A 12365-nucleotide genomic window follows, 5' to 3' on the forward strand; every position below is an offset into this window, starting at 1 on the left:
GCAGCAGCCTGCTAAGCTGTCTCGGGTTCCCGGTATGTGTTTTGCTCCCTGCACTGGCCCTCTTTCCTCTCTTTCAATCTCAGGATCATTAGCATAACAGGATCAGACAACTAGAGTTCATCTTGTTCAGCCCCCTGTCTCGTGCAGCATCCATTTCACATTTTTAAACATATCCACAGAATGAGACTACACAGGTTCTCACTGTAATAATTTCCAGATCTTAATTTCCTTTTAGCATTTGGAATGTGGCCACAGCATGATTGATTTTTATACACTAACATACTAGAGCTTATACGTTGAATTGGTTGCTGCCCCCTTTGAGGCTGTTACCTTGGAAGGTTAAATAGACTTATATGAGTAGATATATCTCTAAACCACTCATTAGACTAAACATTATTTATCTGTCTTCCTCCCTAACTAGACAGTGAGCTCCAAGCAAGCAAAGACCATCTTTCTTTATCACAGTGTCCTCCATGTCCAGCATAGTGCCTGACACAATGGGCCAATACTTAGCTGAGTGAATGAATGCATGAATTCAAATATTCTATCCCTGTACTTTTATCATATGAAAGCAGAAGCCCTAAAGAAGGTGTACAGTTTGCTCCAGAGCATATAGCTGATTATTGGCAGAACGAGCAGGTGACCCCAGGTCTTCTCTCTCCCAGGCCAGTGGGTTTCACATAATACTGACATTACCCAAAAGAATTTTTGGCTTCCTCTTTCTAATTGCTCTCAAAGCCCAGAGTATATTCTCTTGAATATACTTGGTGGCAAATCTTTAATCTCTTGAGTGGTAACTTTGATGTTTGGAATCATCCTAACGTAACCAGAAGCCCCTGGGATCTGGCCTCAAACCACCTTTCTCCATTACTACCACTTGCAGAGCCTACCCTCGCGGAAAGAGAATACTCAGTCTCTGCCCTACACAGCCTGCCGTGCTCAGCTGATAGACCTTTGCTTATGCTCTCCCCTCTGCCAGGAATGCCCTTCTTCTTTCCCTCCTCAAATGTCAGAATTCTTCTCATCTTGGTTCATGTGCTTTCCCAAACAAGGATTTGAGCTGTAGTGGCAGAGGAAGGAGGGGAGAGTCAATTGAGCTAATGTTTTCATATTTCTAATAACATTTCATCTCACTAAATGGAAGCCAGAATGTAGACAGGACCTTGTTCAGTAAAAAGAAAGGAGGAAAAGCCAGTGAGTGGCACCACCTATAAAATGCATTACAAAAATCTGTGAAGACATGTGCCAAAGGAGACTCCAGCCTCATTTCAACCTGAAGAATTAAGGCCCCATTATGGAAGAGTTATCAGAGTCAGGCTTCTGAGTAATTTGCCTAAAAATCACATTGCAATGATTTGACTCAGTTTATATTTCTAGTAACCAGGCAGGCATCCCAGCCTTTATGGGAAGGAGCTACCTGAGATTGGTAATCAAGTGTTTGTAGATGTGTATGTACCTTTGAATACACCCTTTCTTATACACAGGTGTTAAGGCCTGGGGAGGTAGAGGAAGGTGCAGGGGAATCGGGATATTTCTGCAGGAAAAGGAGGCCGTGTTTCTCTTGTGCTGTCTGCCTCTCACCACCATCACCACCACCACACACACTAATGTCTGCCAGTTCTTCTCCCTGTAGCTCACAGGTATTCATCCTATCAGCTGGTTTTTGTGACTATAAAATTAATATTTATTTTTTAAAAATTGAGAAAAGAGAAAACAAAGTCTTACGACCCAGAGATAACTAACAAAAGACATATGTCCTCTCAGGATGTTAGATATATTTATGTATCTTTTCTTTTTACTTAAGGAACATCATTTTTTAATGAAGTTCTGTATTCTGCTTTTCCACTGAATGTTATGTAATGAGTATTAAATTCTGTGTCATTAAAAATTCTTCAGAAACGTAATTTTAATGACTGCATAGTATTGCATTTTATGGATACCATAAACTTAATTATTCTCCTCTTCTTGCCTAAATAATGTTGTTCCCTGGATTCTTCTTCCATTCTTGTGTGTGTGTGTGTGTGTGTGTGTGTGTGTGTGTGTGTGTGGTGTAAATAATGCTGCGATACAGATTCTATGTAAAACCTTTGTCCAAATCTCTGATAATTTTTTTAGGATAAAATACTTAGTTCTGGGGGTGCCTGGGTGGCTCAGTGGGTTAAGCCTCTGCCTGCAGCTCAGGTCATGATCTCAGGGTCCTGGGATTGAGCCTTGCATCGGGCTCTCTGCTCAGCGGGGAGCCTGCTTCTCCCTCTCTGTCTACCTGCCTCTCTGCCTACTTGTGATCTCTCTGTCAAATAAATACATAAAATCTTTAAAAAAAAAAATACTAGTTCGGAAGCAGGTAAGAATGAATTTTTTTTTTTTTAAGGTTTTCAACACATGTTGTTAAGTTGCTTTTCAGGAAAATTTTACCAATTTATATTTAGTCAACTGAGGCATTTCAAACATCATGAAAAAAAACCATTGTAGTAAACTACGGCCACATTCCCTCCCGAATGAAAATGCCCATGGGACATAGACAGTCAGACTTCATAACAAAGGGATTAATTGCAACTGACTAGTGACAGGTTCTGCACTTGGCATACCGGGAACATCCACAGAGGGCTGGTCGAGGAAAAGTATAGTAGAAAGCATCTGAAATGAAGATTAAAATATCCATTAGCATATGGAGAAATGGTAGTAAGGTTGCCAATATGTATCTAGGACATTTGGTAGGACGTGCTTGGTTATTTACAACCCACCTGTATCCGGAAAGCATTTGAGGGGAGCACTGGTCATCTGAGGCTCTTCCTGATGGAGCATTTGTTCTCTGAGCTCCCAGACCTGCGTAACTGAGTAACCAGACTCCAAAGCAGAGACTTAGGTCCTTATGTTCAGAGGGGCCTAACCAATCCATCTCTACTTGATTACTGATAATATCAAGACTATCTCTGTACATCAATCAAGCTTTTTATGAAAGACAGTAAAACATTAAGATGGTTAAAAGCATAGACTGTGGAGCCAGACCACCTAAAGTCTAATTCCTGGCTCTATCATTTAATAGCTGTGTGATCCTGGGCAGTTTACTCAATATATATGTGCCTTGATTTTCTCATCTATAAATTGAGGATACTCATAGTCCTTCCCTTTAGGATTGTCATGAAGACTAAATAGGTTAATATGTGTAAAATGCTAGGAACTTACTACTTAGCAAGTGCCCATAGTAAGTGCTACATAAAAATCTCCTATTATTTCCAGCTGCTAAGAATTAACTTCAACACATGAACTAATGTCAGTTAATAAAAATATTTTAAAGTACTTGCTTCAGGGTGCCTGGGTGGCTCAGTTGATTAAGCATCTGCCTTTGGCTCAGGTCATGATTCTAGAGTCCCGGAAATCCTGGGATCAGCCCTGCAGGCTCCCTAGTCAGCAGGAAGTCTGCTTCTTCCTCTGGCTTTCACCTCACTCATGCACTCGCTCTCTCTCTCTCTTTCTCTCTCTCAAATAATAAAGTCTTAAAAGAAAAAAATCACTTTCCTAGACTCTGTGGATAAAAGGAAAACATTTTTTTAAGTAGGTTCTCAGGAATATTCTTGGTCCATCTTTGAAAAGGTTTTTTATGGTAATTCTACTAAGTAAACTTTTGCATCTCTCAGAAATATTGAAAGCTGTATCTTATACTAAAGATAAAGACCATTAGCATCATCATCTCAACAGACACTTTTCCTTCCAACATTAAAGAAATTATATACTTTATCATCAGACATTTAAAGAATTTAGCCCTCTATCTTGTCTAAGGTAAAGAAATCCCTAAAGTAACACTTAAAAACCATAGCACATTCCCATAATCTCACAACCCAAATATAACAATGGCAGTGAAAATAAAAGGTTTATTTCCTTTCAGAACATTTTTTAGCCATACCATTTCTCCTAGATTCATCTGCACAAATCTCACTGAGTTATACATGTGTGTTTAGCATTTGACAGGCTCAGCCCTGGAAAGATTTGGTCAGAATATGATTTCCAACCATGGACTACTGGAAATCTAATTCTACTGAGTGATCCTGATAAACAAGTGAACTAAATTAAAAAAGCATCCAAGTAAAGGGACTGTTCAAAGAACCAGGAACTGCTTGACCAGCACAAATTGGGCCATGGACTTAAGAGTATACAAACTGTAGGCCATCAAGGATAATTGAAAGTCATAATCTTCCAAAGGGCTTTAATTGAATATTTGGAAATCTGTATGAAAATAAACTGAGTCAACTAAATAGAAATAAACACAGCTCAACTAACCAGTATAAATCTTCAGAAGAAGAACCCTCATTAAAAAGATATATTGCACTTCCTACACTTTGCCATTCTGGTTGTTTTCAATATTATGCCACTGGGAAAATACAACTGTTCCTAATCAAATAATTTAAACTCCCATGCTGGGGCTTAAGGGTGGGTTTTCCCATTTTTCTCTTCCCACTTGTTTTGGGGATAAAGCCGTGCAAATTATTCAGACACCAATCAGATTTATCATCCTGTGCCTTTTGATGACATCCATCTGTTTATCTAAGAAGCCATTAAAGACTTATTGAGTTACAGCCCTATGGAGAAAATTGGGTTATCATCTATGGTTAAATCCAATTCTTGCATCTGCCATCTTTTCAGCTTATGCGGTATATTCTGAAATTACCCTGACTTGCAGACCTGCACTACAAGAATACATTTGCTTCATAGCCTTTTTATGTCATTTCTACAGAATTTCTAATGCATGAGCAATTTGTAGTTCAGGAAAATGTTGACAGAAAGATGTCAGAGCTTTCTCTTGTTAAAAGTTCAAAAGCTGCACCCATTTAAAAGTCTTATTCCAAAGTGGACACTGTTCAATTCTGAGTTTTGTATTTAGAAGAGCCTAGTCAAAGAAAAAACGGACTCTAGGTCACAAAGGTAGAATTGTGTTAATCAGAAGATAAAGATAAATTAATATCAAGTCAAAATTCAAATGAACAGGAAAAAGTGAGAGCTCATCACAAACGACGTTAAATAAATACCAGCAGGTAAACCGATAAGACACAAAGGACCCAATCTTCCTAGCGAATGACGAGGTAGGAGTTCAGTGCTTATCTCCCAAGTCAAGCAGCTTAAGCAATACTAAAAGTCATGTTTTCTGAGCTGGCTGAAGAGGCAGTGGACTGTGTGGCGAAAACTAATTGAAATAAAGTGAATATTTGCCATTTCCTGGAGACACTGTTAGAGCCTGACTGCAGGAGCTCCAGAGAAAGAGCAACTGTGAATCTGGCAGATGCTTCAACTTGCCAGTTTTTCTAGCATTTGTCAGAGAAATGAGAAAGAATCCACGAGAAAAGCAGTTCCTTGATTTGTTTATGTAAATCAAGCCAGATTTCTCGGAAGCCTAGATTTTCCGGGAATCTTCGAAGATTACAGCGTGGCTGCTCTTCCTTAAAATCTAGCTGTACACACTATTTATGGGCCATTTAAGGAGTTCCTTCCGATCGTATTTCACAGTGCCCTTTCATTGTTTGCCTTGTTATGAGATAAGTACCCGGACATGAGAGACAATAGCAGCACAACTGCTGCGCGTCATCAGTTGAGAGGACAGGCTGAGTGTGGCTGGTTTCAGAAAGAGGTTCCTTTGTCTCCCTACCTGTTTGCTTCTCCGTGACCTTCATACAGTACTGACTGTGCTGTCAGCAGAGAAACTGTTCTTATAAAGTCACCAGTGATGCCACAGTGACAGAAAGCTGTTGCCAAGCCAAGGATGCTCAGGAACCAGGATTAGACTGCAGGGTAGCAAATAAGAGGCAGAGGAGTCTTCAGGAGTATTTCATACCCTACTGCATCCATCCCAAAAGTGAATTTGAGGAGGACCAAAACATCTCCTGTTTAGAGTGAGAAATTGTATACTTTATGACTTTAGACCTGTGGCCTTTCTCTCATCACTGCCCTACTCCGCCCAAAAAATACTTCCCCTAACTTGCTCAGGTCTGAAATTCTATAACTTAATGTAGTTTCTGGTTGGGGAACAGAAGGATTAAGGGGGGCCCTTTGAGACAAGAGAAAACACTTTGTTGCTCCAAAGCCTTATTTTCGGATCTACTCCACTGATGATCTATTAGTAAAATATACTGGCAACTTTTCATTCATTTATTCAAAGATTAGTTTATTTCTTTTTTTTTTTAAGATTTTATTTATTTATTTGACAGAGAGAGATCACAAGTAGACAGAGAGGCAGGCAGAGAGAGAAGGGGAAGCAGACTCCTTGCTGGGCAGAGAGCCGGATGCGGGACTTGATCCTAGGATCCTGAGATCATGACCTAAGCCAAAGGCGGAGGCTTAACCCACTGAGCCACCCAGGTGCCCCAAAGATTAATTTCTGAACACCTACAGACTTTCATAATTAATTTTAATGTTCAGGTAGGAAAAATGATACTGTAAATTCTTTAAGAAAGTTTTCAGTAATTCCAGTGATTCATCAGTTAAGGATGTCAATCTGGATACAAACAACTGCTAAAATGGCTAAAACAAAGGTTCTGAATATTGAATTGCTGGAAGCAATAGATCTAGGAGAACCAAAATGAGAGCCTACAATAATGCCCAAAGGTAGTACCACCATTCTCCTCTCTAAGATCTTTCCCATCCCCTTATCTCCTACACAGCTCACCATGCTTCTCAGTCCGGGGCAGGTGTGATTTCTGTCTCTCTGACAACCTGCTGGAGAAGATCTGTTGCCTTTTTGCCTGTCGGTGACATCCCCCTCCACATCTTGTCTTTACTCTATGGCTTCTTAGAATGCAAGGGCCACAGCCAGAGATGCCTTGTATTTGCTGGACTGAGTTCTTCCACCTTGAAGATTACCTCACTGATTGACCTACCTTTCTTTCTTTCATTCTTTCTTTTTTTTAATTTTTTATTTCTTTTCAGCATAACAGTATTCATTGTTTTTGCACCACACCCAGTGTTCCATGCAATCCGTGCCCTCTCTAATACCCACCACCTGGTACCCCGATCTCCCACTCCCCACTTCTTCAAAACCCTCATTGTTTTTCAGAGTCCATAGTCTCTCATGGTTCACCTCCCCTTCCAATTTTCCTCAACTCCCTCTCCTCTCCATCTCTCCTTAGCAAGACAGGAAACAACATGTGTTGGAGAGGATGTGGAGAAAGGGGAACCCTCTTACACTGTTGGTGGGAATGCAAGTTGGTGCAGCCACTTTGGAGAACAGTGTGGAGATTCCTCAAGAAATTAAAAATAGAGCTTCCCTATGACCCTGCAATTGCACTACTGGGTATTTACCCCAAAGATACAGATGTAGTGAAAAGAAAGGCCATCTGTACCCCAATGTTTATAGCAGCAATGGCCACGGTTGCCAAACTGTGGAAAGAACCAAGATGCCCTTCAATGGACGAATGGATAAAGAAGATGTGGTCCATATACGCTATGGAGTATTATGCCTCCATGAGAAAGGATGAATACCCAAGTTTTGTAGCAACGTGGACGGGACTGGAAGAGATTATGCTGAGTGAAATAAGTCAAGCAGAGAGAGTCAATTATTGACCTACCTTTCAACCGAAGTCTCCATTCTCATACCGACCAGTATTAATTGAAGCAGATAACATCATCTGTTGGCAATCAGGTCCTGCATGATTTTAGGCTGCTCCAATAGGTTGTTCTCATTACTGACTTAAGACATGAAGATGATTACCTTTACAGGAGTTCCTTAACAGTCAATTTCTCAAGTGGACACGATTGAAGAAGGAAATTACTACAATATTAATTAATGCATAAGCTTTAGGAATAGAAAATTTAAATAATTACTTTCCTGAAGAAGACTATCATTTCCTTGGGCAGACAATAAATAAATATATAAAAATTCCATGTCTACAAAGGAAAAATGAGAGAGAAAAAAACTTTTATTAAATGTTATGGACTGATTTGTGTTTCCCCAAATTCATAAGTGGCACCTTTAACCCCTAGTGTGACTGTATTTAGAGATAGGGCCTTAAGAGAGGTATTTAAGGTTAAGTGAGGTCATAGGGTGGGGACTGGTGTCCTTATAGCAAGAGGACAAGACACCAGGAGTGTATATACACAACAAGGGGATAAGACACCAGGAGTGTATACACACAGAGGAAAGACCATTTGAAAACAGGGAGAGAAGGCGGCCAAGTGCAAGCCAAGAAGAGAGGCCTCAGGAGAAACCAAACCTGTCAACACTTTGATGATATAGAAGGAAATATAGAAGGAAAAGGTCATTCTAAACCTCATAAGGGGTTCATAAGCAAAGAAGAGTCAGAAGTCAGAGTGATGTGAAACTGGAGGGTTGCTATGGAAAATGGAAGAAAATGGTAGGTGGGTCCTCACTCCCCAGATGAACTTGAATTTTATCTGGTGGGAATTGGATAAAAGAATAAAGACTGATCTTAAAATTAAGAGTTTTAAGAAAATTAGCTTTGCTGCAGTTTATGCAAACTCAGTTGTACAAGACTTAAAGTTGAAGACCAATTAGGAAAAAATTACAGTAATCCAAGTAGGTAAGGGCCCAGATAGTGGTAGAAAAGGAGAGTATCTGATAAATTTGAAAGTTACTGCAAAGTAGGAATTGATAGGACTTGGTAACAAAATTGAATTATGTTAATTAATAAATCATTTATTTTTTGTGCATCTCAGCATTATACAGTTCACTCTATGAGTGAACTCGTTAAAGAGATTTTTATGTTAATAGAAAATTTCTTAACATAAGTTATTTGAGAGCTTTTTTCTAATTGAATAAAGTTGTTGAGCTGTTAGAATTACCCTGAAGATCTTAGTAAGCAAGGAATCATTTAAAATTATGTAATCTATATAAATAAAGCATTCAGACAATTGAAGTTTACTGCCATGACCCAATCTGGGGAAGAAGAGGGACTAGAGAGTCAGATAACTCTTTGAAATTAGGTAATCCCAAGGGACCAGTAGAGGAATCTAGTTAAGGCCCATTTTTTCCAAAAAATAGTCAGGAAAGGGATTTTGAAAGAAATCCTTCTATACTGAGATATCAGTCCTTGAGACAAACATAGGATTGATGTAAATATCCAAGTATATAAGTAAATTTCAGTCATTTATAAAATAATATTACTAATGTGTATTGAGTACCTGCTATGTGCTAAGAGTTTTGCATAGTTTGTTTTATTTATATGCACTGAGTACTTAACTAGGTGTTAGTTCAGGCATGGTCCCTGCCCTTACGGGGCTTACAGTCTGGTGTGGGTGATAGGCATCAACAAATTACTGCACAAATACATACCTGATTAAAAATTGTGTCAGTCTCCCTGAGTAGATGACCAGGAATTAACTGGGGGGAAAGACTGGAAGAAACTGATTTGGGTCAGAAGTGAGGCCAGTGATTCATAGGGAGCCAGAGGACTGTCTGTTGGCATTCCAAAGATAGGGCAGCATGGGCTGAGATCTGGTCATCAAGAGACTTGAGTTCATTTGCAGAGAGTTTGTCTCAGTCCAAGGTTAGATAAAACCAACCATTAAAGACCAGGACCTTCTTACTGCAACGTTCAGTCATAGGAACATTGAAAGGCAAAGTAGAAAACCAGATTCTGGGAATCTTGGAAACAAAGTGAAATGCAACAGATTTAAGTATAAGCTGTGCGGTCCCCATATTACCCAATCAGAACCTACAGGCCCAAACTAAGTAGAAAGTGTTGTATGGTTTAATGGTCAGAACACCAGAAATGTACTCAGATGCCTGTGGACCGCTTCCTAGGTATTTTATTCTGGGAAACCATTTAGCCTTTGTCAGATTAATTTTTTCATTCTATAAAATGGAGATAATACTATCTATTTCTTAGAAATGGGGTAAAGCTTGAAAGAGATAATGTCCATAACATGCTTAATTCAGTGCCTGACCGACAATATGTGCTCTTCCTTCCTTCACATGTCATCAATATTTTTGCTGTTCTTTTGACCCCTATTTATTTGGCTAATAACATGAAGATACCTACATACTCAATAAAATGTATGAACTTTGTAACTGATGTTTTCTTTGTTCTTCAGAAGCTTTTCTGACTCTTTTCTACTTTTTTGAAATTTTATTGTTTTTAATTTTAATTCCAGTATAGATAACATACAGTGGTTTGTTAGTTTCAGGTGTATAGTATAGTGATTTAACAATTCTATACATTGCTCAATAATAAATATATACTCTTTAATCGCCATCACCTATTTCACCAATTCCCCCACGTACTTCCCCTCAGTTTGGTAACGATCAGTTTGTTCTCTATAGTTCAGAGTCTGTTTCTTGCTTTGTGCCTTTTTTCCCCCTTTGTTCTCTGTTTTTTTCTAAATTCCACATATGGATAAAATAATATAGTATTTGTCTTTCTCTGACTGACTTATTTTACTTAACATTAGGTTAAGTTGTTGTGTTCAAAGGCAAGATTTCATTATTTATAAAGACTGAATAATATTCCATTGTATATATACCACGTTTTCTTTATCCATTCATTTATCAATGGACAAATGGTTTGCTTCCATAATTTGGCTATTGTAAATAATCCTGCAATAAACACAGGGAACATATGTCCTTTCAAATTAGTGTTTTTTGTTTCTTTATTTAAGTACCCAGTAGTACAGGTACTGGAACACATGGTAGTCCTATGTTTAAAAAAAATTTTTTTTTAAAGAATTCATTTATTCATTTGACAGAGATCACAAGTAGGCAGAGAGGCAGGCAGAGAGAGAGAGGAGGAAGCAGGCTCCCCGCTGAGCAGAGAGCCTGATGAGGGACTCGATCCCAGGACTCCGGGATCATGACCTGAGCCGAAGGCAGTGGCTTAACCCACTGAGCCACCCAGGCGCCCCCTATGTTTAAAATTTTGAGGAATCTCCATACTGTTTTCCATAGTGGCTGCACCAGTTTGTATTCCCATGAACAGTGCATGAGGGTCCCTTTTTCTCCACATCCTTGCCAACACTTACTATTTCTTGTGTTTTTCCAATACCAATTCCAATTCTAATACCTATGAGGTGATATATATCAAAGTAGTTTCAATTTGCATTTCTCTGATGATGAGTGATGTTGAGCATCTCTTCATGTGTCTGTTGGCCATCTGTGTGTTTCTTTGGAGAAATACCTATTTGTGTCTTCTGCCCATTTTTATTTGGATTATTTGGGGTTTTTGCCTATCAAGTTGTATGAGTTCTTTATATATTTTGGATACTAATCCTTCATTGGATATGTCATTTGTAAATATCTTCTCCCATTTAATTGGGTGTCTCTTAGTTTTATTGATTGTTTCCTTCACTGTGCAGAAGCTTTTATGTTGATGTAGTCTCAATAGATTATTTTTATTTTTATTTCCCTTGCTTCAGGAGACATACCTAGAAAAGTGTTGCTGCAATGTCAGAGAAATTACTCCCTATGCTCTCTTCTAGGATTTTTATGGTTTCAGATCTCACATTTAGGTCTTTAATCTGTTTTGGTTTATTTTTGTGTATGGGCTAAGAAAGTGGTCCAGTTTCATTCTTGTGCATGTTGCTGTCTAGTTTTCTCAACACCATTTGTTGAAGAAACTTGACTTTTTCCCACTGCATATTTTTGCCTCTCTTATTGAAGATTAATTGAGCATGTAATCATAGATTTGTTTCTGGACTTTCTGTCCTGTTCTATCTATGTGTTTATTTTTGTGCCAGTACCATACTGATTTGATTACTAGTCTGTAGTATAATTTGAAATCTGGAGTTGTGGCATCTACAGCCTTGTTTTTCTTTTTTGGTTCCATATAAACTTCAGGATCATTTGTTCTAGTTCCGTGGAAAACACTGTTGGTATTTTAAAAGGGATTGCATTAAATCTACAGATTGCTTTGGCCAGTATGGACATTTGAACAATATTTGTTCTTCCAATTCATGAGCATGGAATATCTTCCTGTTTCATTTCCGATTTCTTTCATGAATGCTTTATATCTTTGTAGTACAGGTCTTTCACTTCCTTAAGTTTATTCCTAGGTATTTTATTATTTTGGGTGCAATTATAGATGGGATTGCTTTCTTAATTTTTCTTTCTGCGGCTTCATTATTAGTGTATAGAAACGCAATGGTTTTCTGTACATTGATTTTGTATCCTGTGACTTTACTGAATTCATTTATCAGTTCTAGTAGTTTCTTGGTGGAGTTTTCAGGGTTCTCTATACAGAGTATCATGTCATCTGCAAATAGTGAAAATTTTACTTCTTCCTTACCAATTTGGTTGTCTTTTATACCTTTTTCTTGTCTGATTGCTGTGGCTAGGACTTGCAGTATTTTGTTCTATAAAAGTGGTGAGAGTGGACATCCTTGTTTTGTTCCTGGTCTTAGGGGGTAAGCTCTCAGTTTTCCTCCAC

General features: G+C 38.5%; 1 protein-coding gene across 1 annotated transcript in view; it reads left to right on the top strand.

Annotated features, from left to right (window-relative positions):
* The window catches only part of ATRNL1 (attractin like 1), a 796208-nt gene that overhangs the window by 703230 nt on the left and 80613 nt on the right, over positions 1 to 12365 (top strand). The window lies entirely within an intron of this gene.

Source organism: Mustela erminea, chromosome 14 (genome assembly GCF_009829155.1).
Source record: "Mustela erminea isolate mMusErm1 chromosome 14, mMusErm1.Pri, whole genome shotgun sequence".
NCBI classification, from domain to species: domain Eukaryota; kingdom Metazoa; phylum Chordata; class Mammalia; order Carnivora; family Mustelidae; genus Mustela; species Mustela erminea.